The sequence below is a fragment of the Canis aureus genome, chromosome 13, assembly GCF_053574225.1.
Source record: "Canis aureus isolate CA01 chromosome 13, VMU_Caureus_v.1.0, whole genome shotgun sequence".
Taxonomy (NCBI): domain Eukaryota; kingdom Metazoa; phylum Chordata; class Mammalia; order Carnivora; family Canidae; genus Canis; species Canis aureus.
In genome coordinates this window covers 63,476,174-63,490,747 of record NC_135623.1, presented here as the reverse complement: position 1 = coordinate 63,490,747, position 14,574 = coordinate 63,476,174, and the positions used below count along the sequence as shown (strand labels likewise).

Genomic DNA, 14,574 nt, shown 5'->3' with positions numbered 1-14,574 from the left:
TTTCAATAATTTATTTACATTTGACATTATTTTTCTCCCGCATATAACTTTTATAAATTTTAGAGAATGTCTAGTAGTTTCATATCCACTTAACTGCTATGATAGCTTACATCCTAAATTTTTCTAAAATTAGCCAATTACCCTAAGCAACCGACATGACTTACTCATGTGACCCTATTCTGGCTTATACAGCCTTCCTCCCAATTACAAGGTTTTCTTTGCCTCTTACTTAGCTCAAAGTTACGAAAATCTTCCTTTTTAACAAGTATATATTTTTTTGATTTTACAATACCTGTCTTAAAGTGTTCAGTTTTCCTCTTTCTTAGTCACTACTTTTTTGATAAACCATGCTCGCATCCTGTGGCATTGTTAATCTTATTTACCTTTGAACTTATATATACCAGCATTTGTCCTATACTTAGTGTTATGAATTATCTGAGGACAGATAAATCTTGCCTTATTTACTTTGTGTTTCCCAAAGCTGGGTCAAAAAACATTTGCGGATAAATGAACGAAGGATTGACATTTTGTCAAGATGAAAGATACATCCATTGTATTTCTAAGAGTGAATAGAACTGAGATAAAATAAGAAAAACAAGGCAGTATGTGTTTGACTATTGCTTCCAATTTCTGAAATGAATTTCATTCTTACATTCCAGGCCTTAAAACTTTAACAAACTGAAATTGATTCTGCCTAAACAAAACAAAACAAAATGGTATAAATAGTTCTCCTACCAAAAAAAATGTTTTAATTCTACTTTCACCTATACTTTTATTAATCTTCCTGTAAAATAGATTCTCAAATTTGAGTATATTGAGGTTTAATTTACCTTAGAAACTTAAGTATACATATTCAAATAATAGAAGAAAGAGAAGGCTTGTGGGATTTGGAAGTGTGGTATTACAGGCTTAGCCCTACCATGGAGGAGAAAATGAAACTTTCTTCCTACAGCATTTCATGGTAGTTAACCATAAAATAAAATTGACAGGTTGCCAACACTGTAAAAAATCCTATACAAATATAGGTCATGGTGTTCAGCCCCCAGTTATGTCTCTTGATAGCAATAGTTCTGAGCATTCAATTGGTTTAAACTCTGTTTTGGAATGTCAGCCTGGGTTGGCAGACACTTAGAACAGGCTGACATAGAAAGTCAAAGCTTAATAAGACCACTCAGGAAGCAACAAATCACAAGGGGCTCATTATTGCACCAAATATGTAACTATCAGTTCCTCAACAGAGGCCCTTACCTGATACGGTTTTGAACAATTTCCTGGGATGTATAAGGCAATAAAATAAAAGACTCTGGGTGATATGTTCCTAATCAGAGTTTCCCATGTAATAGTAATATGTCCCCATTTATCATTTGGCCTGCTTGTCACCCACTTACTATATACTGTCTCAGACATTCTTAGCCTACTACAGGAAACTGATTCTACACTCTATCGTGATGAATGACTTGCTCTAGACTTTCCGAGCTTTCCTTTCTTGGATCAGAGTCACATGCATACTTGCTGCCAAATGGATTTCAATTAATCCACTGAGAAGGGGGAAACTGTTTGAAAAAAAAGAAAGATAAATTAACCAAGAATTTTAAGCATCTTTTAAGTGCTTATCTCTGTGTAAGGCAATGCTGAGGGAGGAAGAAAGTTTTAGACATAGTCCTTGCCCTCCAGAAGCTTATAACCTAACCGTGGAGAAGCATAAAATTAAGAATAAGTTAAGAGCTAAACTGCATGACACACAAATAAGATTTAAGCAAATATGAGAAGAATAATAGTCAAACTATTAGACAAATAACTCCCAGAGCAACAGGATTCCCTGTAATTCCATCTCTTTCCCATTTTCCTAGATTCTGTGCTATGCAGCATCATAAAAATGCTTATTTTAGAGAATGTCTGGTACTTTCACATCTACTTAACTGCTATGATAGCTTATGTCCTAAAATCTAAGGACCTTGAAACCAAAAGGACTCATTTTTGTTTGATTCCATTCTGGCAGATTGGAGGTTTAGAATTTAATTTTTTTCTTTATAAGTTTTAAATCAGAACTTTTGAATAAAAAGTAGTTTTTGTTCAACAAACACGGAAACATCTTTGGAGTAAGTCCTAGGAAAAACAGAGGTGGCAAAAGTGCGCTCGGCTATCTGGAGACTGTGCTATTAACTGACACCAGAAACTAATGAAAAATATCATCTAATCTGACATAGGCCAGAATGGATTTAAATTGGGTGAAGACATGTTACATTCATTCAAAAATATTGAAAAGAAAATTCAGTCCACAGAGAGAAAATGTCTGTCAGGCCTTATAAATCCTGTTTCTAGAGCTTAAAAGAAAGTATGATTCAAATGTGATTTATATTATAGTTATGTACACATAACTCTTCACAGCGATAGGTTTGTAAAGCGAGGCAAAGACACTGCTTCTAAGAACAATTTTTCAGCATTATATAGATACACATATAAATACAAAAAAATCAAGGCCACGATTTCAATTAAGATTTGATATTTAATTGAGACACTGAAATGCCAAAAGATGTTCCTGGAACTGTCTTGGTTCCTGGAACTATAGCCAGAGATGAGCTATTTGCTAATATAGCAAGTGGTTCTATGTAAGAACGTGTTTATACATAGGTGTATCTATGCATGCATGTATGTGTGTGTGTAAACTTTTAATAATCCTGAAACTCCACTTGTAATAATTTGACAATGGGATTTCATCATAAACAATGACAGTTAATATTTGCTTTAAAAAGGAGTGTGAAGGGGATCCCTGGGTGGCGCAGCGGTTTGGCGCCTGCCTTTGGCCCAGGGCGCGATCCTGGAGACCCGGGATCGAATCCCACGTCGGGCTCCCGGTGCATGGAGCCTGCTTCTCCCTCTGCCTGTGTCTCTGCGCCTCTCTCTCTCTCTGTGACGATCATAAATAAATAAAAAAAAAATTAAAAAAAAAAAGAAAAGGAGTGTGAGGGATGCCTGGGTGGCTCAGCGGTTAAGTGCCTGCCTTCGGCTGTGTTTTTCCCTAAGAATGCTTGCCACCCACTAAATCAGTTAATGTATGCACCATTTTTTTTCTCTGTACTGCGGGATGGCTATAACTAAAATGTCTGTGACCACATGGAAATTAAATCCTGTTAGCAAAGATATTCCATTCTGTTTGGGGGAGCAAAATGCAAAGGCCTCTGTGAAGCAGTACTCTTTCTATTTTAGTTTGTGAAATTTGGTCATGGTAAATCCCTACCTGAGTCATCCAGGAAGTGAGATTAGGGAAAAAAAGTCATGAGGGGGGAACCCTGCATCTTAAAAAGAGAAGTAAGTCCAGATGAAGGAGATGAATAGGACGGGCATATCCCCATGATATTTTATCCTAGTGTTGGAAGATGACAAACATGGGAGTAAGCACTGTTTTTGAAAGTAGAGAATATATGGCAGAGACTGTGGTTTCTGCTTATTCTTTAAGTCGTCTTTAAACCCTCTCAAAGAGAGTGATATCTCCCAGCCACCCAAGGCATATAGAGACTTTTGGAGACACAGGAGAACCTCCAATTTAGCACCCAGAGTAAAGGTACCTAGTGGGATAGAGTCACTCCTACAGAAGGCAGGCAAGGATCTCTTTCCAGAACTGAGCCTTAGAACTGAGTTAAGAAAGTACACTCTAAATGCGAGTCTCAAGGAGTCATTTCACAACCTGCAAAACAGGAGACTTGAGAACTAAGTCAAAGGAAACCTGAAATATCCCTATTCGCCTGGGACTCCCCAGTTTTAACCTTGAAATTCCTGTGGCTCAGGAAATTCTCCAGTTCCAGACAAACCGGATGGTTGGGTAGGGACCACTTCGTCGAGTGTTAGCGGATACCTCTCCGAAAAGGTGACATTTTGAGCAGAAACCTTCTTGAAGTGACCTGAATTCACTGGCTCATGGAAGCCCACATTCTAATCTTGAGGTGTTACTTTATCTTCCTTAGGCCTTTTCTGTCTTTTAGACCTTGACTTCCACAGGGTTGACTCCTTTTTCACACTCAGCCACCTCTTCAATTTCACAATTACAGAAATTACATCAAGCATTGAGAAATTCTGTTGACTTTACTGGAGATAGGTAGTTGCTCACCTACAGGGGGGCACATCATAGAGCCTTACAGCCTTTGGGGAGCTATCTGATCTTTTCGCTTCCACTCCACTGCAAAGAGGTTACCACTTCCTAAAACACTGTATATTTGGTTATTTGTTTAAAACATAGCTCCATTAGGGCACAAACTGTCTATTTTCTGAACTAATGAATCTGCAGGGTCTAGCATTTGTTAGGCGTTCAGTAAGTTTTAATTGAATTAATAAATTAACTGGAGAGATTTAAATTGATTTTAACCAGGACGAAGTGAAAACCTCAAATGACATCAGGAATATGTTATTTTGAGTTAATTAGGAAATATTCAGTGGGGACAGTCAGCATGGTGTTGTGCCACCTACATCCTCCTTCAAAGAAAGCCTTGCTGCCCACTCCTAGGGAATGTTCTCAGCAGACAGCCTCCAGCCTTTAGTTGTTCAGGGTCTGTCTTAGCTGCAGAGACATCCAAGATCACACTCTTTTCAGCATGGCTTATATCCAGTGACTGAGCAGACTAAGATTCCAAGAATCTGGCCTCATTTAGCCAGTGCAGGACTCTTTTGAAGTCAGTAATTGGCCTAGACCACCACGTATGTCAGCTGAGACTTTGTTAGGCTTGCACGAAGGTCCAACATTTCTCTCAGCCCAAGCATGCTTCCTCTCCCTTTTTTTATGATTGTGGATGCTTAATGATCATTTTACACATCTAATTGTGTTCTCTGCATCTGTTCCTGTAGAAGGCAACCTGTGGTAGACAGGCTGTGGCACAGAGAATAGACATATAAATGTGGACGTGTCAACTGGGGAGGGACCACCATAGGCATGAACAGTGAAACTTTAAGAATCCATGATATCCTCTAAAAGCTGTGAGAAATAAGAATAGAGGTGAGAAATAGCAAGAGAGGATCAAATGGGAAACCAACACTGAAGAAATGGAAGGAGAATTCATAATGTGGCAGAGTGATCCAGGAACAGAGTTGGAACAATGGCCACCAAACTTAAATGACCATTGGTGTCCTCAAGGAGAAAAACAACTGGGGGTGGGGTAGATTTCAATTATCATGTTGTGAAATGAGTGAACAAGAAATGGAGGCAGTTAAGGATAACCTTTATACTCGAGAACTTTGGGGGAAAGAAGAGATAATTGGTACGATGGGAAGAAATAGGTAACAAGAAGGGTGGAGAGAAGAAAAACAACAGCAAAAGGCAGACATGTCAGGGAGCACAGATAGCAGCAGAGATTAAAAGCAGCAACAGGAAAGCAAGTGACAATCACTGCCAAAAGTGATATGTAAGAGAAGAGCAGGGTGTCAGTGGAGAGAATTTAGGAGGAAAAAAAACAAAAATCTTTCTGTAGACCAGACACAGTTAAACCTAAGAACCCTTTTAGGAAATATGGAGGATACCTACGTGAAACTTTTTTCCCAAGTAAAAAACAAAAAAACAAAAAAACAAAACAAAAAAAAAACCCATGAGCTATTCAAACAAGGCATCAAAGGCATCATCAAGTTTGAAACCTTATAGGCTACTACCCTACTACCCTTATAGGGTATAGACCCTAAGTCTAACAGGTAATGTTTTGTGAAGAGTTCAACATGCACTGTCTTTTTTTTTTTTTTTAAGATTTTATTTATTTATTCATGAGAGACACAGAAAGAGAGGCAGAGACCCAGGCAGAGGGAGAAGCAGGCTCCCTGCAGGGAGCCCGATGTGGGACTCCATCCTGGGACTCAAGGATCCCGCCCTGGGCTGAAGGCAGGAGCTCAACCGACCGCTGAGCCACCCAGGCGTCCCATCAATGTGCACTGTTAAAGGCAGCTGTGCATCACCTATTGATGACAACATAGGCATCTGTGTCTTGATTTTTTTCTTTGCCTTTTTCTTCCTTTTATTTGCTCTCTACAGAATTTGCATTGGTTTTTAGCTATATTTTACATGGAGTAATATACAATTTAAAGTCTTAATGTTTGGAGACCATTTTAACTTACCATTTTAAGCTGACCAAATCACATGACTAAATGTGTAATACTTCAAAATGAGTAGTCTCTTTAACTAGGTGTGAAATGCTAGTCAAGTGAAGGAAAACATCGTATACCACCAAATGTGTGATTAAATTTAGAATAGGATGGATGGTGGGAAGGGCAGAGAGACATGCTTTAAATTCTTGTAAATTATTTTTAGTTCCCATAGCTATAAAGGAATATAAAGCTATGTTTTTCTCCAAAAAACTGATTTCTTTTCAAAGAGTTCCTTGTATTTTTCCTTTGTCGCCTTAACAAAACTGAAATAGCTGATATCTTAAGTAGAATTCAAGAAATGTCTCCCCAAGATTCCAGTCCCCTGGTTTTTCAGTCAAAACTACCCTTAGGTACTTCTGGGAAGAAAACTGCAGAGGCGGTTGCGGTTACTAACCAGCTAATTATAAAAATAGAAAAATTTAAAAAATAAAAAAATAAAAAAAATGACTAAAAACAGAAAAATTAATCTGGCTTATTTGAGTGGGCTTGATATAATCACATGAGCCTTTAGGAGCATAAAAGGAAGGCAGAAAAGTCAGTCAGACAAATGCCAAAGAAGAGAAAGGCAACAGAGAGATGAGCGGAGGGGGGTCAGAGAGATTTAAAGTATGAGGACTTGATTCATCATTGCTAGCTTTGACGATAAAGGGGACCACGAGCTAAGGAATGTGGAAAACCTTTACAAACTAAGAACAGAGTCACTGACAACTAGCAAGAGAACAAGGACCAACATCCTACAATCTCAAGGAAATGAATTCTATCAATCGCCTGAATGAATGTGAGAGACATTCTTCCCTAGAGCCTCCAGAAAAGAATGCTGTCCAGCTAAAACCTTGTTTCTGGCCTTTGGAGATCAACCCAATAACCAGCTGATCCACACGGTGCCAGATTTCTGACCTGCGGAACTGTGCGATAATAGATAGATGTTGTTTTAAGCTGCTCAATTTGTGGTAACCTGTTACATCAGCAATAGGTAACTGCTAAATAACATTGCAGTTTGCACTCTCAGTTAGGTCTTTCTTGCCTAATGTAGGTGGAATTTCCATCCAATAATTCCGGATTCCAATCCCAATTTGTTCTAAATTTTATATGTGCCATGCATAATGCATTTGAATTGATAGGTGTTGTTTCTCCCTTTATAACATTAAAAAAAGGGATCCCTGGGTGGCGCAGCGGTTTAGCGCCTGCCTTTGGCCCAGGGCGCGATCCTGGAGACCCGGGATCGAGTCCCACGTCGGGCTCTCGGTGCATGGAGCCTGCTTCTCTCACTGCCTGTGTCTCTGCCTCTCTCTCTCTCTCTCTCACTGTGTGCCTATCATAAATAAAATAAAAAATAAATAAAAATAAAAAAACACTGTCCATACTGTGCAAAAAAAATGAGTTACTATCACTGAGACCCCTGGAAGAACAATGACCTATAAACTGAAAATGTTATCAAGTGGAAAAATAAACATCAATTAAATACATCTCCACCATGGGATTAAATTATGTTTTTTTTAAGATTTGATATATTTATTCATGACACACACACACACACAGAGGCAGAGGGAGAAGCAGGCTCCATGCAGGGAACCTGATTTGGGACTAGATCCCAGGTCTCCATGATCACACTCTGGGCCAAAGGCAGCCCTCAACTGCTAAGCAACCCAGGCTGCCCTAAATTATGGCTTTTATCGAGTACGCCAGGTAGTGCTTAAAATTTCTTGGAGTCCACTAAAACAATCCAACTTGAATGGAACATAAATGTAAAGTAGGACTTGTAAAAAGAACACCTTTATAATGAGAATATAACAGTTATCATTTAAGCAAAAGTTAAATATTTAAGTGTTTGTTTTGTTTTGTTTTTACAGAGTGGAAGAGAGAAAGCTCACACACGCACATGTGAGCTGTGGGGAGGGGCTGAGGGAGCCGAGGGAGAGAACCTCAAGCAGTCTCCACACCCAAAGTGGAACCAGATGTTGAGCTCGATCCCATGACCCTGAGATCATGGCCTGAATCAAAATCAAGGGTTGGATGCTTAATCAGCAGAGCTACGCACACACCTAATTTTTAAGGTTTTAAAAACACTTAAGAACACTAAGTATTCTTTCACCTCTTGGCAACGGAAATGAAAACACTGGACTAGAAGCATTATAGCCTGACAACGACGCACGGGATACACACACTCTGAATGCGCTCTGATTGATTTATGGTTCTTAGATTCATTGCTGGTTTACTATCTCCCTTTAGTTTGTGTTAATCTTCTGATTCCTGATTGTAAATCCAGGATACTAATTACTAAGCATGGTAATTTCTTAAATATATTTATTTAATGTCCTAATGGCCACTAGGGACCAGTGTGTTATTTATTACCCATCTTGAAAGAAAAGAACAAATGATGTCAGGCTCTGTCTATCTGGAATGAATCAACTGTATGCTCGGCGATCCCATCTTAAGTATAGTTCTCTTAGAGGTGACTAGCAAATAATTAACACGATTTAGTCTACGAATGTCATCATTCCACGTTCTCTATATTCTGATGTTTTGCTCTAATATAACAACTTCTTTCAGCTACATCTTTTCATGACTGAAAAGCCATGGACCAGGGTTTGCGAGCACACTCAACCCTTTGGCTTTAAATGAATGTTGGTCACTCCAAGAAGATAGCACAATGGCAACGCCAGCTACAACTGTGAATCAACTGTATCTTCTTTGAGTTGTCACAAAAATATTCAAGATGATTCCTTCATTTGGTGAAGCAAAATAGACACCTGATTAAAACAGACATTCCTAATGAGCTTCAGATGAGTACTGCCAGTTGAAGTACAGGATCCCATTATAAGATGCAATATTCTATTCAGATATGTGAGTTTTCGTGCTCGCTTCGGCAGCACATACACTAAACAGATATATGAGTTTTCTTGAGTGAAGGGCAATCGGGATATAGTGAAAGCTGACATTGGCAATGATTCAATTGTTAAAATACCAATTTTTTAACAGTTGTTAAATAATAGAATGCTGCCAATATAATGAATCATAAAGCTTCAAAAAGTCAGGTTATATCTTTTTTTTTTTTTTAACCTAGGAATTATAGGTCTAGAAGCAGTGTGGGGATAATGGTTAAGAACTCACACAATTCAGTCGCATCTGGGTTTGAATCTGCATTTCACCAGTTTTATTAACTGGAAGATAATGCTCATGTTATTCGACCCCTCTGAGCCTCGGTTTTCTGGTATTTAAATTAGGATGGGGCACCTGGGTGGCTCAGTTGGTTAAGCCTCCAACTCTTGATTCCGGGCTCAGATCTTGATCTCAGGGTTGCGGGATCAAGCCTCAATTGGAGCTCCTCACTAGGCATGGAGCATGCTTAACATACTCTGTCCTTCTCCCTCTGTCCCTCCCCTGCCAGATGCACCCATTCTCTCACTCTCTCTCTAAAAATGTTAGTAATAATAATAATAATAATAATTAATAATAATAATAACAACAACAATAATAGGGATGTCAGAGAACTAAATAAGATGTGGTATATAATGCACACAGCACCATACTTGATACGTACTGCCTGGAAAATGGTATTTGCCAACACTGTTGTCATTTTTACTATTCTTATGCTATTTGATAGGAAGAAAATCATCATAGGAACTGAGTTACTTCTGATACAATATGGGGCAATTCATTTAACCACTTGGAATATATTTTTTATTGCTAAAAAATAATAAAACCTCAAAGTTGGCTGTGCAATTTAAGTGACATAATGTAACAGATGCTCAATGACTGTTTTCTTCCTTTTCTTTTTATGGCTTCTTTTATCAGACTGTACCATTGATGCTAAAGTGCTGGTTCATGATGCATTTTCTCTTCTAGGTATCGTATTGGTTTTCACAGTAGAAATCTTAGGTCCCGATTCTTGACCAAGCAATGGTCATGCTAGAAACTTCTGCTACTGTAGTAGATTTGGTAATGCATATATTTGAGGGAATTCCTTTTAGGAATTTCTCCAAGTTGTTTTCAGGGACTTATGGTTCAGATCATTTACACACTTCTCCCAAGAATTTTTGCCATTGGCTTATGCTTGTCTCCATGTACCTGGCATCTATTGCCTTGCTAGTCACCTTAAATACTCCTGTGAATGAGCCACTTAGAATCATAGCCTTACAGTTGCTTGACCTGTTTAATTCCAGTGACTTTCAATCTCCATCACACACACACACATACATACACCTCATTCAGTTTAAAACTAACTCATTTTTTTCCCAAAACCCACCCCTCATGCTATATATTCCCTTCTCCATTAATGTTACCATGTTGTTGCCTAAACCAGGAATCTAGGAGTCATCCTTAATTCTTTTATCACTATCTTTCTCATGTCAAATCAATGACTGGGCTTTGTCAGGCATTCGGAAAAATTAGCTCCCAAATCTATTCCTCCCTTTCTATGACTATTGCTACTGTCTTAGTCTCAGCTTTATTATTTATTATTCATGTTGAGTTCAACCTCCTTATTTAAACTGGACTCACTATCTTAATGATCAGACTGCTAAGAAATATCCTTCACATAAATAGCTTAACTTTGGAACTTAAAATTCTTTAGCAAATGCCCATCACCTCTAGGATAAAATCTAAGGACTGCACAGTGTACAGGGCTTCCTGCCACATCTCTAAGCCTTCAGCTTTCTCTCTTACCATCTCTCAGGAATATCTTTGTTCCTCTCTTATTGAACTACTTGCTTATCTCAAATATCATTGCAGTTACATTACACAATGATATTGTATAGTCTCTCCCTAGAGTATTAGCTCTTTAGGACAAGAACCCTCTGTCTCTCTTTCTGTCTCTGTAACTGGGCCTCTCTCTCTCTTTCTCTCTCCCTCGTTTTCAACTTAATACCCATGGGGACTTGAAACATTCATAAAACATAATGAATTTGTAGAGTAAATAAGCAAATTATTAGATGAATAGATGAATGGGTGACTTTGTTAGCAAGGTAGTGAGCCGAGTTCTATGATGTATACCCTTTGTAAAAATACAAAGTCCCCTGCTCCTCAGGAGCACATTATTTTAGAGATTAATAAGGAATATATATTAATAATTATTATAAAGTATGAAAAGTAATAAGTTCCAAATGATAGGCTTAAAAAGAGACGACTTACTTGTTTCCTAGAAGATAAATGGAGAAGAGAGGAGAAGCAATTTTAGAATGAGATAATATTTGAGTTGTATCTTGAGTGCTACACAAACTTTAATTATAAATATGTAGGGGTACATTTTTTCTACCATGCCCCTGTTCATCCCCATCCTCCCCAGCTGAATGGGTGGGTATAATCACAGCGGTACTCTGATGGGTAAATAAATTACTGAACTTGAAAAACAAGAGAATTGGATCAGAAGACAAGTTGGGTTCATATGTGTATGTCATCAGATTTTATGCTAAGGAATTGGAACACTTTTAGGTAGATAGTTAAAATAGCCTTATGCCTCATTCTGACAAACATGTCAGTTTCTTTGAAGAATAAATTAAATGACATGGCAAAAAAAAAAAAAAAAAAACCACCATACAATTTCACACTAATCGATAGCTTAGCATTCTATAATAAACATTTTGTCACTTGAAATCTATCTTATCGCTTGTCTCTGACAGATAGGGAATAGCTCAGGTATCTCTTCCCCCACAGACTTTCTGAGGACTTTTCTTCAGTTAAATTGCATGGGTGCCAGGGGGATTATACCCCAGTAAAGGGTTTTTTTTTTTAATTCCATACACATTTTTTTCCAAACATATTAACACCAGACACCACCCAGCTTTGTTTGGGACTTAAAAAGTCTAAATGATTAAGCAGCAGAAAGATATTTGTATTCTTCATGCCCTAATCCTGCCACTACCTTTTCATTAACTGGATGAATTCAACCCGCTTCTTAAGCAACATTGCCATCTTCCTGACCTAAATATAATTCTTTCAACATGTCAGCTACGTGTCTTAGATGAACCTGTAGTGATTAAAAATTAATGTGTATCCTGTCATTTTATTCATGTCTTCTTTCTCTTTAATCAGTCTGCTACATTTTGACGTTGAGTAGGTGAATAAGAAGCAGCTTTATTAATATTTCCAGTTCATCAAGCATTCTGAGTGCAAAATGAATCCCAGTCTGCAAATCTAAGAAGAAATACAAGACAAACTGCTAGAAATGGGTTGGTGGGAGGAGGGAAGAATTTTTAGCTCAAGTTCTGCTAGATCCAGGAAAGTTGGAACTTCTTCCAGAAATAGCAAAATATATTAATAATAATAACTAATATTTATTAATTTGTATATGCCTGACACTGCTTAGGTTCTTTAAATTGATTGTCTTTTTAATACTCTCATTACTGTTACAATGTGGGCACTATTTTATAGACTAGCAACCAAAACTTAATAATGGTTGTAGAGTGATTTTTCCTGAGGATGACTATGCTCCAAATTTCTATCTATCAATGGTTAGATCAAGGCTCCTAAGACCTTGTTGAAACCATGTGAAAATTTGAATGATACTTCTTAGATGTCCTGCCGCTCTGTTCTTGACTTTGAATCAAATTGCAAAAGACTACAAAATCCGTTGTCTGAAAAGGGATTGATTTTTCAACAAATAGCATGTAGTCTACAACACAGCTACCAAAACAATGATGGTTGCAAATTACAGCTTTAGCCACTGTGCGGCCGGCCACTGTGGGAGGAACCCCCAAAATGTCTTCAGTTTGGAAGTAAGATCAATGCTCCCATACATCTATTGAATTACATATGAAAACTTTAATGCAAAACCGTATGTGATATTAAAATACAAGCCGTAGGCACAGTAAGACAATGAGTGACAGACAAAAAGAGGCCCCATCAATCTCTAATATAACCACAGCCGACTGAAAGGAACTGAGAGTCTGCAAATTCCAATACACTCTGCAACTAGAAATTGGCATCTCTTCTTTTGAGCACTCACTTTTCTGAGTGCTCAAAAGAGCACAGGAAGGAGCTAAAACGTTTCTGAAGATTATACCATATGATGGGTTTCTGGATTACAAATACTACTCAGGATTTCAGTGTTAAGAAATAGTAAGAGATAGTACAAAAAGGACTTATTAAAATAGGACAAATCTAACATTGGTTTCTGTTTTATGATCCAAAGAAGATTCTTTATTAAGTTCAATTAGGCAAGTGAATGATACTTGTAGGATGTAGATCTGGGATGATAAAAACAAAAATATTTTCGTTTTTTATCAGTTACCTGTCTGGAAACAAACATCATGCATCCAGATGTGTAGGTGAAAGTTCTTTAAATCAGGCTGTAATTCAATGAGGCCAAGGTTTTTGCTTTATAAAGACATTTGCGTCTCCAATAGCATACTGCTATTTTTTTTATCTGGCAAATGCAGAAATGTTAAGAATTACAATTACACTCTGAAAAAGAAATGGGTGTAAATCAGAAATAGTTCAAGAAAAAAGTCCAATTCAAGCTCTAAGCCGTCTTTCCGGTTACTTTTATTTCTATTTTAAGCTCATTGTTCCTTCTAAGAGACACCATCATTCACATAGATTAGCTCTCTGATGAACCTGCAGTGTCACCAAGTTCAATATTACCAACTGTTAGAAGAGTTCCTTGTGTGAAGTTTATTACTCAATGAAATATTTACATATTCAATTAACTGTGTGATGAGTTTAATTAAACTGTGCAGAACAACTAGAGTACCTTATTTTGTACCTTTTCAGTAATACTGATGGAAGTTATTAAAATACATCATACCCCAGAAACGTCCCACAAAGACCTTACATATTTTCAAACTAAGGTGATATCAATAATGTGATTTATTGACAGCATACATAGATGTTCTAAAACTACTTTAAAACCACCAATATTGAAGTTAAGTGATTATATGGATCCTCTTAATTCCTTTCTGTTCTGGATAAATTTAATTTTTCCTTGTGTCAAAGAAAAATGTCTCACTAAATTAAATTCATTTATGAAAAATGAGCAAAGAATATAATTTAATTATATCTTCAATTTTTAACCAGTGCATTGGGTTTACTTTCTTCTAATAGATGTTATCACTTTAATAGAAAAGTGTACCCCTAAATATTCAATTTTATCTTATATTCCTTAGAAATCTCTAAATGTATGAGCCTGTTGATATCATAAGTCTCTGATGGATATCTAAAAGAAGCTTTCATATTCTAAATCACTGATGAGTAATTATACATCAACTTGTGTATTGTTTGAAACATTCATCCCTCCAGTGAAAAGAAACAAAGAAAAGATAAGCAGTGAGCAATAATGGATGCCGGAAGATTTGGAGATTACAAAGCCTGAAATCTGTCTTGCTGACACAATTCTGAAACTCTGTCCTTCAATCACATTTTTTAGAGAGTAGGAATACAGTCATTCCGAAACTAATATTCTGTGAAAACTCAGGCAAAACATCTATAAAGTGATTTTTTTTTTCTAAAGATACTTTCATT

At 37.3% G+C, this 14,574-nt stretch overlaps 1 long non-coding RNA gene across 1 annotated transcript in view; it reads left to right on the top strand.

The window, feature by feature from the left end:
- LOC144281691 (uncharacterized) overlaps window positions 1-8,435 on the top strand; it is a 56,634-nt gene extending 48,199 nt beyond the window's left edge. The window contains exon 3 of the long non-coding RNA XR_013350115.1: window positions 7,968-8,435. This is a non-coding gene — a long non-coding RNA (uncharacterized LOC144281691). The remainder of the gene's footprint in view (window positions 1-7,967) is intronic.
- The last annotated feature ends 6,139 nt before the right edge of the window (window positions 8,436-14,574 follow it).